The sequence below is a fragment of the Carcharhinus amblyrhynchos genome, chromosome 31 (genome assembly GCF_965287045.1).
Source record: "Carcharhinus amblyrhynchos chromosome 31, sCarAmb.v2.hapA, whole genome shotgun sequence".
Classification (NCBI taxonomy): domain Eukaryota; kingdom Metazoa; phylum Chordata; class Chondrichthyes; order Carcharhiniformes; family Carcharhinidae; genus Carcharhinus; species Carcharhinus amblyrhynchos.
This window is the reverse complement of record NC_137354.1, coordinates 4263335-4287858: the sequence shown is the minus strand read 5'-3', so window position 1 is coordinate 4287858 and position 24524 is coordinate 4263335.

Here is a 24524-nt window from a genome sequence, read left to right as displayed (position 1 = left end):
CAGAGCCTTATAAAGTCTCAGCAGTACATCCCTGCTTTTCTGCAATTAAGAATCCACTGATGACCATGAAACTACTGTCAATTGTTAGAAAAATCCTTCAGGTTCCCTGATGCTTTCTAGGGAAGGAAACCTGCCGTCCTTACCTGATCTGGTCTATATGTGACACCAAACCCACAGCAATGTGGTTAACTCTCAACTGACCTCTGAAATGGCCGAGTGAGCCACTTAGTTCAAGGGCAACTATGGATGGGCAAACAATGCTGGCCCAGCCAGCAACACTCATGTCCCATGAATGATTGAAGAAAAGAGTGCCACAGTGTCACAGGGACAATGCTGAGGGAGAACAGTGCTGTCAGATTCAGATGCAAAGCACAATATCAAGGGGGGCACGGTGGCACAGTGGTTAGCGCTGCTACCTCACAGAGCCATGGACTCAGGTTCAATTGTGTCCTCGGGTCATTGTCTGTGTGATGTTTGCACATTCTCCCTGTGTCTGTGTGGGTTTCCTCTGGGTGCTCTGGTTTCCTCCCACACTCCAAAGATGTGCAGGTTAGATGGATTGGCCATGCTCGGTTGCCCCTTAGTGTCAGGGGGATTAGCAGGGTAAAGATGTGGCATTACGAGTTAGGGCCTGGGTGGGATTGCTGTCAGTGCAGGCTCGATGGGCTGAATGGTCTCCTTCTGCGCTGTAGGTGTTCTCCAATTCCATAATATCCACACTCACTGAACATTTGGATATTTTGGGAAGGAGATTCCAGTATTGATATTCTAAAGATTTTGATTTGATTTATTATTGTCACATGTATTGACATGCAGTGAAAAGTATTGTTTCTTGCACACTATACAGACAAAGCATACTGCTCATAGAGAAGGAAACGAGAAAGTGTAAAATGTAGTGTTACAGTCATAGATAGGGTGTAGAGAAAGATCAACTTAATGCAAGGTAAGTCCACTCAAAAGTCTGGTAGCAATAGGGAAGAAGCTGTTCTTGAGTCGGTTGGTACATGACCTCAGACTTTTGTATCTTTTTCCCGATGGAAGAAGGTGGAAGACAGAATGTCCAGGGTGCATGCCCTTAATTATGCGGCTGCTTTGCCGAGACAGTGGGAAGTGTAGACAGAGTCAATGGATGGGAGGCTGGTTTGCGTGATGGATCGGGTTGCGTTCACGACCTTTTGTAGTTCCTTGCAATCTTGGGCAGAGCAAGAGCCCATACCAAGCTGTGTTACAACCAGAAAGAATGCTTTCTATGGTGCATCTGTAAAAGTTGGTGAGAGTCATAGCTAACATACCAAATTTCATTAGTCTCCTGAGAAAGTAGAGGCATTGGTAGGCTTTCTTAAATATAGTGTTGGCATGGCAGGGGGGGTGGGGGGGTGGGGGTTGGGGGGGGGGGGGGGGGGGGTGGGGAGAGACCGTGACAGGTTGTTGGTGATCTGCACACCTAAAAACTTGAAGCTCTTGGCCCTTTCTACTTGGTCCCCATTGATGTAGACAGGGTATGTTCTCCTCTATGCTTCCTGAAATCAATGACAATCTCCTTCATCTTGTTGACATTGAGGGAACATTTGTGGAATTTGGGGAGTAAGTGGGTGGGTTGAATGGTAGCACTTTGGCGGTGTTGGCACAGATTCAATGGATTGAATGGCCTTCACCTCTGCACTGTAAATGCGCTGACACATTTTCTACATCCAAATCCATCTTGTGAAAAGGTTAATAAAAGCAGCTGCATTGCCGCTGTTTGCCTCCACAATGATTAAAGTTTGAAGCAGAAAGAAAGAATATTATTAAGGAGGAGTGTGGGCACTAATCATTTAAGCCCAAGGACTGCATACTTAGCTTGACAAAACGACTGATAAATTGTTGATTATGTTCCACCACCGAGGAACTCTATTCAGAATGCATTTAGTCTGTAAATTCTAGATTAACTACAGGTTATAAAGTCAGTGAGCATTGACAGCAAACAGGATGTGTCAATTCAATCGACAGTAATTTATCAATGTGACGTCAAAATTGTAGGCTGACTCACAGAATCTGCTCTACATCTTAAAATGCTTTTTTGGAATCCAAAATCTGTTAGATGCTGATTTTTCTCTAACATAAAAATACACATCATCCTTATTATCAAATCCAACTGTCCTCGCGCAACTCGCTCCCTTTTAACCAGGAGCTTTTCAAATCACTTTCTCTCTCAGTTGTGCAGCTCAGTTATGTAGTTTACAAAGGAACTGGAAGAGGCCATTCAGCCCCCCTTAAGCCTATCCCACCAGTAATGACCCATGAGGTTGGCTGCTTGGAGTATGAGCTCCCTGATTGAGGTAATGGTTGCCTGCCCAATCAGGGAGTCTTGAGGAGTGTCAGAGTTACACTCTGGATTGTGACTTTGTATTGGAAGAATTGAGTTTGTAAATAAAGGGAATCTGGTGAAGGGACACCAGACTCTGAGCAATTATTTCACACTATTCAAATAGATTATTGCTGATCTTTGTCCTAACACCTTCCACATGCCTTGACTCTGTATCTTTCTGTAGCCTTGTCTACCAAACATCTGCTGATCTCGACGATCGGTTAAAGTGGGGTATCTATAGACCAGGTGTTCACGTGACCATGTGATGGCACCATGACGACCAATGTCACAGGGCGGGAGCACACCAGATTTTCCCGAGACCTCGGGCAGGGCACAAGTCTTACTGCTGCAAAGTTCATTAAATAAACTTACTCTTACTAGAGTCCTTGTTGCTGGCAGTATTATAATGAACCTCAGAGAATGACAGTATCTATTGTTTCTTGGTAAGAGAGAGTTCCAAACATCTGCCAAGCTTTGTGTGAAGACCCCTGGGTTTGGAAAACCCCCCACACACCCACCACCTCCGCCCCCAACCACGCGCCCCCTGCAGGAATAGGCCCACTTTCCCAGGAACCACACATGCGGTAGAATTTTTCCGTTTAAACCTTCTGGCCAAGAGATGCTCATCTGCGTCTGATGGAGACTCTTTCTCCTCGGATTGGCCAGTTGTTGTACCAATCGAGTGTTTGAGGTCCTTGCTGGTTTTCCGAGGATGTCCCAACTCCATCAAGCATTTTAAACAGTCAGCGCCTAACAAGTGGTTTAAACCACTACCGCAACCCCTCTCCTCCCACCTCCCTGATCCCTGACACAAATCTCCTCAACTCAGGTCCAACAGAAATATAGAATTGTTACCGTGCAGAAAGAGGCCATTTGGCCCATTGGGTCTGCACCGACTCACTGAAAGAGAATTCTACTCAGGCCCGAGGCTAATCCACCTATCATCCACATGTTACAGGAAAAGAAGCACCTGGAGGAGACCCACACAGACACAGGGAGAATGTGCAGACTCCACACAGGCAGTGACCCGAGGCTGGAATTGAACCCTGGTCCCCGGCGCTGTGAGGCAGCAGTGCTAACCACTGTGTCACCATGCTGCCCTGCCACGCTGTCCAGAAGGTTCAATCTGTGCCCCTCAGAGATTTTTCAAATCACATGTAAGCATTTTCTCAAAGTCAACACAAGCCCTGAGTTGTGATTAAAGTTTTGGGGTGTTTTCAAAAATGGTTTTGAACACTGCAGCGAACAGCTGGAGCCTTCACCTTTCTAAAGGACATTGGGCAATTTATCTGAATGTTAGAATTCAGCGAATTCTGCTGCCTTCTCTCTGCAACATTCAGGTTTGACTTTTATCTTCCTTACTTGTTAATCAAGACGACACGCATCTCCTGCAGTTACATTTGAGTATGTTTTTCCAAACAAAATGCCAATCCTCTGCTTAACAAGGCTGAACATCTTTGGGCATAAACGTAGAATAAATTCACAAAAACACCATTTATTTATTAGTCACAAGTAAGGCTTACATTAACACTGCAATGAAGTTACTGTGAAATTCCCCTCGTCGCCACACTTGGGCACCTGCTCGGGTCAATGCATCTAGCCAGCTCGTCTTTCAGAATGTGGGAGGAAACTGGAGCACCCAGAGGAAACCCACACAGACATGGGAAGAATGTGCAGACTCCACTCAAACAACGACCCAAGCCGGGAATCGAACGCTGGTGCCTGGTGCTGTGAACAGCAGTGCTAACCACTGTGCTACCGTGCCGCTCCTAGTTTAGATGTCATATATTCACCATTCCCATTGGAAAGGTAACATGAAAAGGGGATAGCTTTCAATAAACAAGGACAAGATAATTCCAGTTGTGGTGGCGTCTAAACCTAAGAACTACGAATCCAATAGTCATTTATAAATCCAAGAGGGAATGCAGGAAAAACATCGTTGCCCAGATAAAGAAGAACATGGATCTCTCTACCACAGGGTTAATGTGGATAGCGTCAATCTATTCAAAGCAAGCTTCATAAAGACGTGAGGGAGAAAGGAATAGAAAGAAGGGTATGCTGGCAGGGTGAGATGAAGGAATGTGGGGAAAAGTTACTGTGCAGTGTGAGACTAGCAGCAACCTGCATAGAACTTTGTAGCATTTACAGCACAGAAAAAGGCCATTCGGCCCAGCTAGAATCATAGAATCCTACAGAGCAGAAGGAGGCCATTTGGCCCATTCAGTCTGCACCAAGCACAACCCCACCCAGCCCCTATCCCCATAATCCCATGCATTTACCCTAGCTAGTCCCCCAGACACTAAGGGGCAATTTAGCACAGCCAATCTACCTAACCTGCATATCGCTGGAGTGTGGAAGGGAACCAGAGCACCCAGAAGAAACACATGCAGACATGAGGAGAACGTGCAAACTCTACATAGACAGTGACCCAGGCCTCAAATCAAATCCAGGTCCCTGACGCTGTGAGGCAACAGTGCTAACCACTGTGCCAGCATACCGCCCCGAGTTATAGCCCCAGCTAGTCCATGCTGGCGTGAGATCAGGAAGTACTCAAAGGGTAGTGAGAATGTGTAACTCTCTCCTTCAAGACACTACACAGGCTGGAGACTCGGATAAACAAGGGTGTGGATCAAGTGTGAGCAGCTAAAGTTGAAGGTACAAATCAGCCATTATCAAATGAAATGGCCAAACTGGCTCAAAGGGGCTGAATGGCCTCTTATTTTCCCAGGCACTGACCCTCTGACTGGAGATGCTGCTGCACAAATCAACTGATCTTCCTGTCGTAGCTAAATACTAATCTACTGAGTCTCTGAATGGAAGGAAACAGTGAGTCTGAAGCGTGATTGGCATTGTAAACAGGGAGAATTGATGAAGCTTTAATGCTGGGACCAGGAGAATGCATCTGAGTGTTATCCTTAAGTGTAAATTTCTATTTAATGGTGTAGGATGGAGAGATTCAGGCCATTAGGATTCTGTGCATGGGTCACGGATGTGATCCGTTCTGTACTTGGCTGCACTCAATAATCTTCCTGCACAGCAGGTACTGCTCTGAGTGCCTTACTTACGGTCAGTGTGTTAGGCCGCTTCAGATTCTTACTGACAGCATTGAAGTTTAGGTTCACACTTTAACCAGGGATGCTATCTTACCGACAGACTCTCAGTGGCTGAAGGAGAGTGGTCCAGCCCCTCAAACATTTCCACTGTTCAATTAGGAATAGGGCAGCACGGTGACACAGTGATTAGAGCTGCTGACTCACAGTGCCAGGAACCCAGGTTCAATTCCCAGCTTGGGTCACTGTCTGTGCAGAGTTTGCATGTTCTCCCCATGTCTGTGCGGGTTTCCTCCCACAGTCTTTTACAGATGCACCATAGAAAGCATTCTTTCTGGTTGTATCACAGCCTGGTATGTCTCCTGCTCTGTCCAAGACCGCAAGGAACTACAAAAGGTTGTGAATGTAGCCAAACCCATCACGCAAACCAATCTCCCATCCATTGACTCTGTCTACACTTCCTGCTGCCTTGATAAAGCAACCAGAATAATCAAGAACCCCACACAACCCAGCCATTCTCTCTTCCACTTTCTTCTGTAGGAAAAAAAATTCTGAGGTCATGTACCAACCGACTCAAGAACAGCTTCTTCCCTGCTGCTGTCAGGCTTTTGAATGGACGTACCTTGCATTAAGCTGATCTTTCTCTACACCCTAGCTATGACTGTAACACTACATTCTGCACTCTCTCCTTTCCTTCTCTATGAACGGTATGCTTTGCCTGTATAATGCGCAAGAAACAATATTTTTCACTGTATACTAATACATGTGACAATAATAAATCAAAACAAATCAAATCTGCGGTGTGCAGGGTAGGTGGATTGGCCATGTTAGATTGCTCCTTAAGTGTCTGGCAGTTTAGCAGGGTAAATACATGGGGTTTCAGGGATAGGGCCTGGGTGGGATTGTGGTCAGTGCAGACTCGATGGGCCAAATGGCCTTCTTCTGTACTGTCAGAATTCTATGATTCTATGAAATCATTGGCTGGTCATGTCTTAAATCAAACTCAACCACGATAGGTGCACCATCCTTAAAACCCCAGCTGAACAAAAACACATCTGTCTAATTCTGAGACTCATCATTGGTTCCAGTCTGCTAAGCTTTTGGGATAGAGGATTGCAGATTACTATTCTGCTTTGCACGTCCTACCTTGCGCTCACCCATTGAATGAGGAGAGAATCGACAGATATAAAGTACCTCAGAAAATAGCTTTTACAAAAAGAAATAGCTTTTAAAAATCCAAGGTCAAGGTAAATAAGATAAACTTTATAAACATAGACTTCAAGCCATGAATCTTGACAACACAGTAATATATTCCTGGCGATTCACTGGCTATGTCACTAAGTCAACAGTGCATCATTGCCAGTTTATTTTTCTGACCTCATTTAATGACCAAGACTCTCTGTCTCGTTATTCTTGCATTTCCTCAAAAAGGTTCCATTAATTTTTCTAAAGAGAAGTCATGGAAATGGTGAACGGCCCCTCCTCACCCCCGGTGGACAGATCCAGGCTTCAGGAGCAGAAACTTGACAAAAATCTAACCCGCCTTGGCCTGTAGCACAAGGTGCAACAAGCAGTCCTGCCCTTAGTCACAGAAAAACATTCCCAGACCCTTCATAAGTGCAATTTTCCAACAAAATGCGACATCAGGGGATATTAGGACAGATGGCCAAAGAGGAAGATTTTAAAGTTTTTTATTTATTAGTCACAAGTAAGGCTTACATTAACACTGCAATGAAGTTACTGTGAAAATCCCCTAGTCACCACAGTCCAGCGCCTGTTCAGATTAATGCATCTAACCAGCACGTCTTTCAGAATGTGGGAGGAAACCGGAGCCAACCCACACAGACACGGGGAGAATGTGCAAACTCCAGACAGACAGTGATCCAAGCCAGGAATTGAACCCCAGTCCCTGGTGCTGTGAAGTAGCAGTGCTAACTACCATGCTACCATACCGTCCTTATAGGCTGTTTACATAAAACCATAGAATCACAGAAGAGGCCATCCAGCCCATCAAGCCTACACTGACCACAATCCCACCCAGACCCTATCCCTGTAACCCCACTTACCCTGCTAGTCTGCCTGACACTCAAGGGACTGCTGTTGGTACAGGTTTGATGGGCTGAATGGCCTCCTTCTTCACTGTAGAGATTCTATAAGAGCAGATGAGCAACAATTAGCACATCTCCATGAACAGACAAATCTCTTCAATTCTAAAGTTTAGGACCTTTAAATCCATGATTTAGCATTTTTAAGTCCTCCTGTACGAGAAACCTAACCGAACAGCTTCTGTAATTCATTCAGCATCCTGATCTGTAAACACTTTCTGACTGTACTGCTGTATCCTCGTACATTAATCACCCTTAATGTGTGGCTGGCTCGTACCGAGTTCTGTTTTTGTAATGTATTCCTCAGGGTTTTCACAGGAGTAAACCCCCAACAACCTGAAACATTCAACTGAAAGAGTCAAGTTCATCAAATAAAAATAAATTGTTCAACAGTCTGGTGAAAATAAATGCTAAATTTCCAAACGCTAACAAAGGAAATCAATCAAACAGGCCTGCTTCTAATGACATCTACTCACATCCCTGGAAAGTGCTTCACTGTGTATGAAGTGCTTTGGATTATTTTATACCCCTGACTGTTGCAACACCAATTTACATTTAAAAAGCACCTTTAACACGGCAAAAATATCCCAAGGTCCTTCACGGGAATGTGACCAAATAAAGTCGCAAGGGGAGATTTCAGGACAATGAAACAAAATTACTACAGACGCTGGAATATGAAATCATAGGATTTTGATTTGATTTATTATTATCATATGTATTAACATACGGTGAAAAGTATTGTTTATTGCATGCTATACAGACAAAACAGACCATTCATAGAGAAGGAAGCATAGAATGAGAGTAAAAGATAGCAGAGAAGGTAGGCTGGGCACAGCTTGCAAGAAATCGCCTCGCTCCAGCGCTATCTTAGAAAAAGAATCTTGATCCATCTTGGACAAAAGATCATCCAGACTCGAACATCCAGGGTGGGGGGGGGAGCGGTCGCTGCGGGGGAACCATGAAAATGTCCAGTGAAGTCAGGCAGAATTCTCCGGTTTTCAGCAAGTGTGCCAGAGAATTTCACACAATCTCTACAGAGATTGAAGGACTCTATCTCAGTGTATTATTGACGCAAGGCGATACACTGAGATTTTGGGTCTATGCAAAATTGGATGGGAATGAAATTAAAATGGAAGTAGATATAGGAGCCGCTGTATTTCTTTTCTGTGAAAATTTATGTTATATCAACGAAAGCTCGAGGACGTACCATTAAAGCCATCCAAAATAATCCTGAGGTTCTACACAGAAGAGGTGGTTCTAGTGAAGGGTTCCATTGTGGTGCCAGCTGAAGCAAACAGTCACTCTGAAAAATGGTCATTACGCATTGTGAATAGAAATTTTCTCGCACTTTCAGAACAGCAAGGTTGAACAAAATCAAACTAAATTGGCAAGCAATCCACCAATTGGTTGATGGAAAGAAGGCATTGCAGAAATATAAGAAGATTTTTGGGGATATGACAGAGTTGAGGCATGACTTAAGATAAAACCTGATAGCAAGCCCCTAAATGCTAAAGCAAGAACTGTGCCACTCACCACCAAGCTAACAGTTGGAATGGAACTTGAAAAGTTAATCATAGATGGAACAATTTGGGCAACTCCAATTGTCCCTGTCATTAAACCAGATGGTTCTGAGAGAATTTGCAATGACTTCAAAAGCAATGATAAGTCCGGTGCAGTGTGCCGACCAGAATCCTTAACCAGTAATTGAGGTTCTATTCGCTGAATTGTCTGGGGGTCAGCAGTTCAGTAGGATAGACCTGTCCCCTGCATATCTCCAAATGAAGGTGACAACTGAGTCACAACCACTGTTAACCATAGATACTCACAGAGGGTTGTTCTAGCATAAACGCTGACCATTCAGAATAACATTGGGACCCAGCCTTATTCCAAAAATGTATGTATCAAACCCTGAATGACTTCAACGTGTGTCCAGTGTAATCCGGATGACACAGGCTAAAGATGAACAGGTACATTTACAGAGGAAACACTAAAGTGTCTAGTGAAGCACAATCTTCATATAAAGAAAGAAAAAAGCAAATTTTGAAAGTCATCACTAAGCTATCTAGACCATGTAATTGATAAAGATGGACTTTGCAAGAACCTTCAGAAAATAACCAAGATTTTACATGCACCTAGATTGCAGAATATATCACAACTGAAATCTTTTTCAGGACTTTTTAGATCTTTTTTAGGTCTTCTTTAGGGCAACACAGTGGCCCAGTGGTTAGCACTGCTGCCTCACAGTGCCAGGGACCCAGGTTTAATTCTCAGCTTGGGTCACCGTTGGTGTGGAGTTTGCACATTCTCACCATGTCTATGTGGGTTTCCTCGGGGTGCCCCGGTTTCCTCCCATAGTCTAAAGATGTGTGGGTTAGGTGGATTGGCCATGCTAAATTGCCCCTTGTTTCAGGAGGACCAGCGAGGGTAAATTCATGGGGTTACGGGGATAGGGCCTGGGTGGGATTGTATTCGGTGAGGACTTGATGCACCGAATGGCCTCCTTCTGCACTGTAGGATTCTTTGACTCATCAATTATTATGGAAAATTTACTCCAAATCTCAGTACCATGTTAAAACCACTTCATACATTATTATGTGTGAACCAACAATGGACCTGGACCAAAAACTGTGAAAAGGTACATAATGGAGTCAAAAATATGCTAACAAAATCAGAAGTCTTAGTTCATTTTGACCCTAATTTAAAAATACAACTCACATGTGACACATCGCCCTATGGGGGTGGGTGCAGTTGGCACTCACATAATGCCAAATGGAGATGAAAAGCCGATAGCTTTCACTTTGAGAATGTTACCAAGCTCTGAACAAAATGATGTGCAATTGAAGAAGGAAGTCCTGGGTGTAGTTTCTGGAATCAAGAGATTACATCACTATCTGTATGGAAGATGTTTTGTTCAGAGACCACAGGCCTTTAACCCGTACAAGGGAACAGCGTCTCTGGCTGTGAGTGGTTTGCAGAGATGGTCCCTCAGTGCATAATTACCAGATTAAATACACAAGATTTGGGCAATGTGCAAAAGCCGATGTTCTATCATTATCTACCAACTCCAGGCACAGCCGAACCACAGGAGAACTGTGTGAACATCTTATACTTTCCCCAGGTTATTGGCGTACCTAATTCAGCATCTCAAGTGCAAAGATGCGGAATGTCAGATCCGGTGATGGGGAAGGTCATGGATATGATTTTGGATAAACAGAAGAGGAATCTGGAATTCAAACCCTATTACATAAGGGGACTTGGATGAACAGTATAAGATGGAGTACTTCATAGAATCCCTACGGTGCAGAAGGACACCAGTCGGGCCATCGAGTCTGCACCGACCACAATCCCACCCAGGCCCTATTCCCGTAATCCCTCATATTTACCTTGCTAACCCCCCTGACATTAGACTTAATTTATCACCTTCCACCTAACCCGCACATCTTTGGAGTGTGGGAGGAAACCGGGGCACCCAGAGGAAACCCACACAGACACGGGGAGAAAGTGCAAACTCCACACAGACAGTGACCCGAGGCCGGGATTCGAAGCCGGTTCCCTGGCACTGTGAAGCAGCAGTACTAACCACTGTGCCACCATGTCACCCCATTCTATGAAGGATTAGAGTGATTAATCCTCCCCGCTTGCAGAGTCGTATACTGGATCAACTTCATGAAGGACATCCGAGTCAGACAAATGAAAGAAGTGGTAAGGAGTTATTTCAGGTGGCTAGGACTAGACTCACAGATCGAAGAAAGACTAGGACAGCGTCAGTGTTGTGTTAGGATATGAAATACTCCACATCTTCAACCATTTCACCATGGGATTAGCTGAGACAGCCTTGGCAAAGAGTACATATTGATTTCAATTGAGGGATATATATATCTCGTCCTAGTGGAGGCACATTCCAAATGGCCTGGTATCATGATGATGAAGTTGACGACTACTAAAAAGACAATCAAACAAATATTTGCACAGTTTGGAAACTCAGAGCAATTAGTTAACAATAACCAAAGTCAGTTCACTGTCAAGGAAATTCATGAATTTCCTCAGAAACCAGGACATACAGTGTATCAGAACTGTGTCTCATCATTCTTCCACCAAGGGGTTAGCGGAGAGATTGGTACAGACATTGAAGAATGACATTGAGGTAACAAAGGGTGAAGGACCGTCAGCTAAAACAGTAAACAGCTTTCTCACATCCGACAAAACCACAGCCCAGGGGACAACCCAAAACCCATTGGTAACATTATTTATAAACAGGAGGTTGGGAACCAAATTTGATTTGCTCTTCCCACCTGACACTTCTACCATTGTGGAGCGACAGCAACAAAACCGAGTCACTGGCTGTGAACAGACATCAAAAACAAAAGGTTTTGACCAAGAAAAAGGAGTTTTCGTGAGAAACTACTCTTCAAGGGAGAAGTGGGTACCTGTCACATCGTCATAAAGACAGTGCTAACCAATGGCCAGAGAGTTTGAAGGAGGCACACAGATCGAATCCTTGCTTCAAAAAGAGAATTTACAGAGTTGGTATTTGGAAGACCAACATTTGACACTCAAGGATTGGAAATGCCTGAAGATATGGTCATGATTGAGTCGAATTCAGATTCTCAACAGTTGAAACATCTGTAGGAGCTGGAGAAGAACCAACTTCAGCAGGTGTTATAACTGAGCCAAGTGGTGAACTGACCGAGAGCACTAAAGCAAAGACACCTAAACACCAGATTCTGCCTGTGTAGAGCAGACGTCCACCTACAGTACTCTCGTTGGATGAGGGGTGACCTTATAGAGGTTCATAAAATCATGAGGGACATGAATAAGGTGAATAGTCAGGGTCTTTTCCCCAGGGTAGGGGAATCTAAAACTAGAAGGTATAGGTTTAAGGTGAGAGGGGAAAGATTTAAAAAGGACCTGAGGGGTAACTTTTTCACACAGAGGGTGGTGTGTATATGGAATGAACTGCCAGAGGAGGTGATAGGGGCAGGTACAGTTACAACATTTAAAATACGTTTGGACAGGTACATGGATAGGAAAGGTTTAGTAGGATCTGGGCCAAAAGCAGGCAAATGGGACCAGTTCAATTTAGAAAACCTGGTTGGCATGGAAGAGTTGAGCTAAAGGGCCTGTTTCCAGGCTGTATACCTCTCTATCTCTCCATATCTCTATAATTATTATTCGTAGTGAGTATGTTTGTATAGTGTATCACATGGTTACTGGTAACATCATTGAGAAATTTGGGAGATTTTCCCCCTCTTTTTTTCTGATCCTCGAGGAAGTAACACCCTATCTAATAGAGCTCCACTGAACTGATTAAGTAACCTACTGTGTGGCAACCTTTCTATCCTTTTATCTTGGCTGTACAAGTGAGCTGACCACTTAAATATACAACAGATTGGAAGAGGAATGGGTGACTGACAAGAGGAGACGGAGAAGAGCGATCAACCAGCTTTGTGTCAAGCTATGAGGAGAGGCTGAATAAACTAGGCTTGTACTCGTTAGAGTTTAGAAGAATGAGGGGAGATCTCATTGAGATGTATAAGATGATGAATGGGATGGATAGGATAGAGGTGGAGAGACTCTTCCCGCTCAGAAAGGATAGTAGGACTAGGGGGCACAGCCTCAAGATAAAGGGGGGGGCAGTTTAGAACGGAGTTGAGGAAGAACTTCTTCACTCAAAGGGTGGTGAATCTCTGGAATTCTCTGCCCGTTGAAGTGGTGGAGGCTGCCTCACTAAATATATTTAAGACGCAGGTTGATAGGTTTTTGATAGGCGAGGGGATTAAGGGTTATGGGGAGAGGGCGGGAATGTGGAACTGAGCCATGACAGATCAGCCATGATCTTATTGAATGGTGGGGCAGGCTCAAGGGGCTAGATGTCCTACTCCTGCTCCTATTTCTTATGTTCTTATGTCAATCTCAAGCGAAGTAGGAGAAGGGGTTCTCGAGCTTTGTTAGACAGGGGTTGCTTGCCCGCAGCCCAGGATGGAAGAGAGGGAGAATCCGAAAGAGGAAGAAGAAGAATTAAGGGTTTCAAAACCAAGGCAGATGATTGAATTAAGATAGAAGACAGCCCTAATGTAATTGGATAGCAGAGAATGCTGATGGGCTGAATGGCCTTGTCCTCTTACCGAGAGGGAGGCCTCGTCCCGTTCCTGTGTCCCTGGTGCAGTAATTTTGCACTGTGATAACATTCCAGTTGTATTTTTGGTCGCAGCGGTTTAAAATCATTGCTGCAGTAATTAGAACGTTTCCTCTCACATAAGAATGGCTGTTGTTTTTCTATTTCTGGGAACGGTATCCAGTTTAGGATTAACTGCTCAGATTGCTGCTATTCCCCTGGCGTGGCAATCAAGTGTGGAGCTGCACTAAATTTAAATTGAGAATTTCTCCCCTCACCCAAGGAGCCTGGCTCTCAGAAACATCAGAGCAACAAGTCAACGTGACAAAACATACTTTGTTGCTCCTATAATTAGCTCAGAGTTGTTGACATCAATCACTGTTCATTCCAACGTGGGATCTGCGAAAGCAGTGCGCCCTGCTGGTTGGGGGTTAGAAAAAAAGCAATTTATATCGTAGAGTTGTGGCAGTTCTTTCATAAACTCTGTAAAACTAACTATTTCATCATTTTGGCAAGCACCGAGACCACATCTCTCTGGCTGTGTTAATATTTCAGGTGTCGCATTAATGAGCCTTTCAGGGCACAGCAAGGTCACACAAACTGCAACGGGTTAATGAGCAGATACCCTGTGTTAGAGATGTCGATCGAGGGATAGACATTAGCTTGGAGTCTCTCACCACCTCTGCAGAAGCAGGCCATTGGCCCATCAAACCTGTACCGATAACAATCCCACCCAGGTCCCATCCCACACAAACCTGCATATTTACAGTCCTAATCTCCCTGACACTAGGGTCAATTTAGCATGGCTTATCCACCTAACCCGCACATCTTTGGAGTGTGGGAGGAAACCGGAGCACCTGGAGGAAACCCACACAGACACGGGGAGAATGTGCAAACTCCACACAGACAGTGATCCCAGCCAGGAATCGAACCCGGGTCCCTGGCATTGTGAGGCAGCAGTGCCGCCATGCTGTCCCTATATCATACTGTGCTCAAGTGTTCAGAGTGGAGTCTCAGTCCCACAAGTTTACCAATCAGAGGGAAGACACCTTGAACATCAGTAAATAGGAGAATTCTTTCTTCTGGCTGATACTTTTTATCTTGTGGGTTTGAGAGGGTTTGGGGTTAGTGAGGAGTGGGGGGTGGTCACAGAGATCAAAAGTAGTGAGGCCTCAAAGAGATTTCAAAACATCTCTAATATTTACAGAGGCACTAAGTTTATAAGATTATGAGAGGCACGGACAGAGTGGATAGTCAGAAGCTTTTTCCCAGGTTAGTAGTGTCAATTACTAGGGGGAACAGGTTTAAGGTGTGAGGGGCAAGGTTTAAAGGAGATGTACGAGGCAAATTTTTACACAGAGGATGGAACTCTTTGCCTGGGGAGGTAGTGGAAGCAGATACAATAGTGACATTTAAGGGGCATCTTGACAAGTACATGAACAGGATGGGAATAGAGGGATATAGTCCCTGGAAAGATAGAGGGTTTTAGTTCAGTTGGGCAGCATGGTTGGTGCAGGCTTGGAGGGCAGAAGGGCCTGTTTCTGTGCTGTAATTCTCTTTGTTCTTTGTCTTTGAAGGTGATGGGCAGACTGTGTTCCAATAGATTCCACATGGATTGAGGAAAAGAGGCGAAGACAGATTCCCTTCTCAGATCACTGTCTGTGAGGACACCATCCAGCCATCAGGGGTGGGTTTCTGCTGCTCTGTATGTTTAATGATTATGAATGGAATACCAGCAGGCGAAATTGTTGCAGAGGCATTTGACCTGGTAACCAGGGAGCATTATACCCCAGTGTTACTAAATGGGGGTAACCATAGCATTCAGTTTTAATGTTCCACACTTACTAAGGCACTGCTGGAAGAAAGCAAGGAATGGAAGGTAAGGAAGGGAGGAAGAAACAGAGGTAGGGAGGAAGTAATTGCATTTATGAAGCACTTTTCTTGTATCCGGTTGTCCCTCATGACAGCCACTTTAGATCTATTGTCACAGCTTATATTTGGTTGTCAGTATTGAACCAATGAGTATTCAATAATGGACAGGAGACAGTCTGGTTCCAACAAGCCAATACTATCTGGGCCTGGACATCTGAGGAAAGTGGATATGAATGGGGCGGGGGGGGGGGTAAGGTGGAGGGAGCAGGAGTGGGATTTAGGAAGGACAAGAGTTCTGCAGTGGAATAAGCAGCTGCTAACAGTCGAGCGTTCAGAGCCCGGGACACAAAGAAGGCAGTGTTAGAGAAAACACAGCATGTATCTACCTCAACACACTGTACAGGTGCCTAATCATGGACTCTGTCCAACAGGAGTCAGCTCAGGAGAAAGACCTCCTTCTGACATTCAGAAGTAATTATGATGAAATCCAGAAATACTGAACCTTAGAACCTACATTATTCATCTTTGACAAGTTACTTCAATAGTCTCAGCTACAGGAACTGTTGCATTTTGTCACCCATTTAATCTCCGCTATAAATGTTTATCCTTGCCAACTTTTGATTCCTGACTAATCCGCAGCCTAAAGCATATGGAGCCTCGCTTGCCTATCCCTCCGGCTCACACTGAGCTGCACTCCGACTATGGCTTCAGAATCTGTTACATCATCAGCCTCCAGGCTCCTCCAGGCTTGAACTGTTCAACTCCTGAATCACTAGCAGTGTGTCCTGTATATCCCTTCCTCTCCACCATCGTCAGGGGCAGAGTGTCCGGAGGCTCTGGCCCAGTTCTTCCGAGAATCCTCTGTGCCAATAGGTCCTGCCCCCGTCTCCTCCTCTTGCTCCGCTATGTTCGATTCTAATTGTCCCTTCCCCACCTCACTCTTGAAGCCTTGGAGTGTTTCATTTCAAATACAGGGCCATACAAATCATTATAAATAAATATCCAACATTTTTTAAAATTGACACAGGATTGTCCATTTTTCATTGGGTAGATTTTCCTAGCACCGAGGGAGTGCTGCACTGTCAGTGTTGCTGCATTTCAGATGGAACATTAGACAAAGACTAAGGATGGGATCTTCCGCTCCAAGGCCAGAAATTCCCACTGAGGTCAATGATCCGTATCCTACCTGCTACAATACCCAGTGGGGCTGGATGGGGAAAATCCACCCCCACCCCCCCCAACATCTGCCGCTTGAGTAAATGGAAGGATCCTGTGGCACTCTCTCGGAAAAGAAAATGTGTCACAAGTAGGCTTACATTAACACTGCAGTGAAGTTACTGTGAAAATCCCCTAGTCACCACACTCTGGCACCTGTTCGGGTACATTGAAGGAAAATTTAGCATGTCCAATGCACCTAACCAGCACGCCTTTCGGACTGTGGGAGGAAACCGGAGTACTTGGGGAAAACCCACACAGACATGGGGAGAATGTGCAAACCCCTAAGGCCTGGAATTGAACCTAAATCCCTGGCACTGTGAGACAGCAGTGCTAACCCAACGTGCCACCATGCTGCCCCTTTTTCTTTTGTGTGTGCATGTGTTTTTGTATATGTGCATGTGTGTGAATGAGAGCATGTCTGTGTGTGTGTATGTGTGTGTGTGTATGTGCGAGTGTATGTGAGCGTGTGAATGACAGTATGTGTGCATGAGCATTGTGTGTGTGTGTGTATGTGTGTGTGTGTGTATGTGCGAGTGTATGTGGGCGTGTGAATGACAGTATGTGTGCATGAGCATTGTGTGTGTATGTGCAAGTGTGCGCATGTGTGTGAGCATGTGAATGAGAATATGCATGTGTGTGTGCGTGTGTGTATAAAAATAAACCAATCCTTTTTATTTCATCTTACCTCGAGTTTGGTGTGCAAGTTATTTATGGAAGATTGGAACATTGCAGATTTAAGGGTTGGGGAAAACATGCCACCATTTATCAAAATAAAAAAACTCAGGCATGTAGAGAGCAGGGAAACCTGAGCAGATTAAATTGATCCCACTCCTGTCTGCCACCCTGCAGGGTGGCAATGGTGATTAGCACTGCTGCTCACAGCTCCAGAGACCGGGTTCATATTCCTGGCTTGGGTCACTGTCTGTGTGGAGTTTGCACATTCTCCCCGTGCCTGCCTGGGTTTCCTCCGGGTGCTCTGGTTTCCTCCCACATTCTGAAAGATGTGCTGGTTAGGTGCTGGAGTGTGATGAATAGGGGAATTTCACAGTAACTTCATTACAGTGTTAATGTAAGCCTACTTGTGACTAATAAATTAACTTTATTCTGTAAAAGACAGCTTCAAGTTTATTTGATCACGACACCACTGAAGCAGAGAGTTGTGAAAAAGTTAATTCTACATATCGCTGGGCAGTGTACTGATCTCAGTGTGTGGTGGCCAGTTTGTGTGGATGGGATGAATCCATACTTCACATCTTATTACAACTGTTGTAAGAAGAACAGGCAATTATATTAAATTACTCTCAAAGCAACACACTTCAGAAGATGTCAACCTGACCCATTGATTTGAAGATGTCCATTAACTCCAGCTGATCTCCCCTGGCATTGCTCACACTGTGTCACATGCTGGATTCCATGGAGCTGCAATGCCTCATTGTGGTGGGAGGTTGAAACTACAACATTACCTGTTGACATGGGAAATTCCCATCGTAGCCGATGACATTGATGTTTTAGTATTAACTGTCAAAAATCATAATAACACAAAGTGAAGTTTATCGATTTACACACTCATAAATATAATATACATATATAGATAGGTTGCATGAAACTAGAGCAAGGATAATTGCAAGGAAATTGTCATTAAATGTGCACAATGTTTTCTATAAGTCTCATTTAATTACTCAATATTCTCATTGTACCTGACACACTGTGGTTGATCTTTGCCTTTGCAGTATCGGTGCTGGGTGTAGTGATCAATTAAATACACATCATAGAAACACCACAGTGCAAAAGAGGCCATTCAGTCCATTGAGTCTGCACTGACTCATCTGTATCTTACCCAGCCCCTCTCCTCCATTCCATCCCTGTAACCCCACACATTCATCATGGCTAATCCATCAAACCTACACATCTCTGGACACTATGGGGCAATTTAGCAATAGAACATAGAACATAGAACATAGAACATTACAGCGCGGAACAGGCCCTTCGGCCCACAATGTTGCGCCGACCAGTCTTATTTTTAAAAAAAAACATTGACCCACTAATCTAAACCAATCCCTTTTCGTCCATAAACCTATCCACCAATCTCTTAAACGCCCCCAAACTAGGCGCATTTACAACTGCAGCAGGCAGGGCATTCCAGTCCCTCACCACCCTCTGGGTAAAGAACCTGCCCCTGACATCCGTCCTATAACTACCCCCCCTTAATTTAAAGCCATGCCCCCTCGTGCTAGCTTTCTCCATCCGAGGAAACAGGCTATCACCATCCACCCTATCTAAACCTCTAATCATCTTATATGTTTCTATAAGATCCCCTCTTAGCCGCCTTCTTTCCAGTGAAAACAACCCCAAATCCCTCAGTCTCTCTTCATAGGACCTCCCCTGCATACCAGGCAACATCCTGGTAAACCTCCTCTGCACTCTCTCCAAAGCCTCCACATCCTTCCTGTAATGTGGGGACCAGAACTGCACACAGTACTCCAAGTGCGGCCGCACCAGAGTTGTGTACAGTTGCAACATGACGCTGCGACTCCTAAATTCAATCCCCCTACCAATAAACGCCAAGACACCGTACGCCTTCTTAACAACCTTATCTACTTGATTCCCAACTTTCAGGGATCTATGTACACATACACCTAGATCCCTCTGCTCCTCCACTCTATTCAAAGTCCTCCCGTTAGCCCTATACTCAACACATCTGTTATTCCTACCGAAATGGATTACCTCACACTTCTCCGCATTAAACTCCATCCGCCACCTCGCGGCCCAGCTCTGCAACCTGTCCAAGTCACCCTGCAAACTTCGACACCCTTCCTCACAATCTACCACACCTCCGACTTTGGTGTCATCAGCAAACTTACTAATCCACCCAACTATACCCTCATCCAGATCATTAATAAAGATTACAAACAGCAGTGGCCCCAAAACAGATCCCTGAGGCACACCACTCGTAACCGAACTCCATGATGAATAATTACCATCAACCACCACCCTCTGTCTCCTATCTGCTAACCAATTCCTGATCCAAGTACCTAAATTACCACCAATCCCATACATCTGCATTTTCTGCAGAAGCATACCATGGTGAACCTTATCAAACGCCTTACTAAAATCCATATATACCACATCTACTGCCTTACCCCTATCCACCTCTTTGGTCACCTTCTCAAAGAACTCAATAAGGTTAGTAAGGCACGACCTTCCCGCTACAAAACCATGCTGACTATCTCTAATCAATTCATTACTCTCCAAATAACTATAAATCCTATCCCTAATAATTCTTTCTAAAACCTTGCCCACTACAGAAGTAAGACTCACTGGTCTGTAATTCCCAGGGAAGTCTCTGCTCCCCTTCTTAAACAATGGGACAACATTCGCTGTCCTCCAATCTTCCGGTACTATACCAGAGACCAACGACGACCCGAAGATCAGAGCCAGTGGCTCTGCAATCACCTCTCTTGCCTCCCATAGAATCCTAGGGTAAATCCCGTCTGGACCAGGGGACTTATCTATTTTCAACCCATCTAGAATATCCAACACATCCTCTGTATCAACTACAATACTTTCTATTTTACACCCCTTCACCCCAGTGACCTCCTCAGCTACATTCATATCGTCCTGCGTGAACACCGAAGAGAAATAATGGTTCAATACCTCTCCAATCTCTTCCGGTTCCACACACAACTTCCCCCTACTGTCTGTAACTGGCCCTAATCTTGCCCTAACCAACCTTCTGTTCTTGACATACCTATAGAATGCCTTAGGATTCTCCTTAATCCTATCAGCCAAAGTCATCTCATGCCCTCTTCTAGCCCTTCTTAACTCCCTCTTCAACTCCCTCCTAGCCAATCTAAAGCTTTCTACTGCACTACCCGAGCCCTCAAGCCTCATCCGAACATAAGCCTCCTTCTTCTTCCTAACCAACAAATCAACTTTTTTTGTGCACCACGGTTCCCTAGCCCTACCAATTCCTCCTTGCCTGACAGGGACATACCTATCACAGACCCGCAGTAGCTGCTCCTTGAAAAAACTCCACATTTCAGACGTTCCTAGTCCCTGTAATCTCCTAGTCCAACCAATGCTTCCTAATTCTCTCCTAATGGCCTCATAATTACCCTTCCCCCAGCTAAAACTACTGACCCGAGGTTCATGCCTATCCCTTTCCATCACTAAGGTGAACGTAACCGAATTGTGGTCACTATCACCAAAAAGCACACCAACTTCCAAGTCTAGCACCTGGTCTGGCTCATTTCCCAGCACCAAGTCCAATATAGCCTCACCTCTAGTTGGCCTATCTACATATTGAGTCAAAAAACCTTCCTGCACACTTTGAACAAAAACTGACCCCTCTAACGAGCTAGAGCTATAGCAATTCCAATCAATGTTAGTAAAGTTAAAATCCCCCATAACAATTACCCTATTACTTTCACTCCTAACCAGGATCGTCTCTGCAATCCTTTCCTCAACCTCTCTAGAACTTTTTGGAGGTCTATAAAAGACTCCCAACAGGGTGACCTCTCCTCTCCTATTTCTAATTTCTGCCCATACTACCTCAACAGACAAGTCCTCATTAAACTTCCTCTCTGACACTGTGATATAGTCCTTGACCAATAATGCTACTCCACCCCCCCTTCTACCTCCTTCTCTACTCCGACTAAAGCACTTGTACCCCGGCACCTGCAACATCCATTCCTGACCCTGCTCTATCCACGTCTCTGAAATGGCCACAACATCAAAGTCCCAGGTACTGGTCCACGCTGCAAGTTCATCCACTTTATTGCGAATACTCCTCGCGTTAAAGTATATACATTTCAAACCTCGCTCCGCCCCACCCCCACAATGCCGTGCAATGCCGTCCCCTTCTATGCCCCCCTCACTTTCACCCCCTCTACCCAGGATCCCACCCCCCCTCTGAATCAGTTTAAACCACTCCGCATAGCCTTCACAAATTTACCCCCCAGGATATTTGGCCAATATTGGCCAATGGCCAATCCACCTAACCCGCACATCTTTGGACTAGTTGCTGATTTACGTTCAGTGTCAGGAAGATGTCATGCCATTGCCTGTATGCAGCCAGGCTAAAGACATGGATGAGGACATTTGTGAGCATGAGTTTCATGGCTTTAACATGAATAAACTACAAGCAGAATGTTGCTTGTCAGAGAGCAGGGGACTTGTGCAAAATAATTACAACACAGAAACACAGTCCACGCAAATGTTTATGCTCCATATGGGCCTCTCAGGCCTCACTGCTTCACCCTATACCATTCCATTCCTTTTATTCAAAAGTGCTTCCTCTTTATTGCCTCTATTCAATCCACCTGGCCACTCCTTGTGGCAGTGAGTCCCACATTCTAAGCAATCTCTAGGTAATGATGTTTCATCTGAATTTCTTTTGGATTTCATAGAGTCATAGAGTTTTAAAGCATGGAAACAGGCCCTTCAGCCCAACTTGTCCATGCTGCCCCTTTTTTTAAAAACCTCAAAGCTAATCCCAATTGCCCACATTTGGCCCATAGCCCTCTATACCCATTGTACCCATTTAACTATCTAAATGCCTTTTAGAAGACTAAATTGTACCTGCCTCTATTACTCCCTCTGGCAGCTTATTCCAGACACTCACCACTCTCTACATGAAAACATTGCCCTTCTGGACACTTTTGTATCTCTCCTCTCTCACCTTAAACCTATGCCCTCTAGTTTTAGACTCCCCTACCTTTGGGAATAGATATTGACTATCTAGCTGATCTATGCTCCTCATTATTTTATAGACGTTTATTGGATCACCCCTCAGCCTTCTAGGCTCCAGAGAAAAAAGTCCCAGTCTATTCAGCCTCTCCTTATAACTCAATCCATCAAGTTCCGGTGGCATCCTAGTAAATGTTTTCTGCACTCTTTCTAGTTTAATAATATTCTTTCTATAATAGGGGGACCAGAATTACACACAGTATTCCAAGTGTGGCCTTACCAATGTCTTGTACAACTTCAACAAGACATCCCAGATTCCCAGATATTAGTATAAGAATTCCCAATTTGAAAGCAATGTCAATTACAGGGAGGTGATGGTCTAGTGGGGTTATCACTAGCCTATTCATCCAGAAACTCAGCTAATAGCCTGGGGATCCTGGTTCAAATCCTGCCCATGACAGATGATGTCATTTGAATTCAATAAAAAATATCAGGAGTTGATTGTTGGAAAAAACACATCTGGTTCACTCATGCCCTTTAGGGAATGTAATCTGCTATTCTTACCTCATCTGGCCTGCATGTGACTCCAAAGCCACAGCTATGTGGTTGACTCTTGTGAAGTTAGTGTATCTTTAAGAGTTTTTTTTAAATCATGTTCTCTGTAGCTCTCAGCTCTCATTGTTGCTGAGCTGTTTATGAGGAGTCCTTTTATAACTCCTCAAGTGGCTTAAATGTGAGCTGTTTATTTTTACTTTGGGAATTAGTTTAATGATGTTGCATTGTCAGGAGGAAGAATGTTTTCAGGTCAGGTGACAGGAGCTTTTTCATTTTGGTTCTGAGCTGCAGGATTTAGTTTTAGAAGGGACATCAAGCTGGAAAGAAGTCTTTCTGTCTCTCTCTCTCTCTCTCTCTCTCCCTGGTTTTGGAAATTCTACTGGTTAGCTGAAAGGCTTCCTGGAAATCTGCTGTTGGTGGCTTCACCAGAGACTCTCCCTGGTGTTTTAGGAAGCTGTTCTGTCTTCAAACTATTCTGAGTGTATCAGGAGAACTGTAGCATTCATAAAAAGGGTGTAGTTCCAGTATCACATCAGCTGTGTTAAACCTGTGGCTTTGTCTATGGGATTGCTTTGATTGCAACATCTTCGATATATTTGTTAAGGGAAATATATTATCACAGTTGTATTGTTTTTGTTTGTAATTGATAAAAGTTATTGCTAACTTCCTTTCTGTGCATGTTAATTATATTAGATCAAAGAACAAAGAAAATTACAGCACAGGAACAGGCCCTTCGGCCCTCCAAGCCTGCACTGACCATGCTGCCCGACTGAACTAAAACCTCCTACCGTTCCGAGGGCCATATCCCTCCATTCCCATCCTATTCATGTGTTTCTCTAGACACTCCTTAAAGTCACTATCATATCAGCTTCCACTACCTTTCCTGGCAGTGAGTTCCAGACACTCACCACCCTCTGTGTAAAAAAACTTGCATATTCTTAAATAAACATTGTTTGATAAAAGCTCCCTAGTAGGTCATTTGAATCATAACTAAGGTGAAACCTATGATGTTTTCCTAGCCAAATTCAAGAGGCAAAACCTATGATCCAGGCCGGCTCCATAAAACACTTAGCAGTTTCTGACCTGAACTATAACACACTCAGCTGCCCTCGGGCAAATCGGAATGGGCAATAAATGCTGGCCAGCCAGTCTCACCCATGTCCCACAAATGAATTTTTAAAAAAATCAGTACAGGGTTCGCAGACTAAAGGATTTCCCCTTTCCTCCTTCACATCTCTATAAAATATTATATAAGGTCGCAGCACAGTAACACGTGTTTCGCTTCCACTCAGCTAAATCTTTCAGCATTATCTTTTACTCCTTTCTCCCTCATGGGTTTATCCAGTTTCTCTATAAAAGTATCTCGAATTTTCACCTCAGCCCTCCCAGCCCTGGTAGAGGGTTCCACATCCTCACCATCCTGTGGGTGTAAAAGTTTCTCCGCAACTCCCTGGAGGATATTACAGTGACTAGCTTATATGTACGGCCACCAGTTTTGGATTCGCTCACCAGCCAATTCTTCTCTAAGCCAATTAAATCCTTTCTGTAATCTGAACAGGCTCTGTTGTGTAACC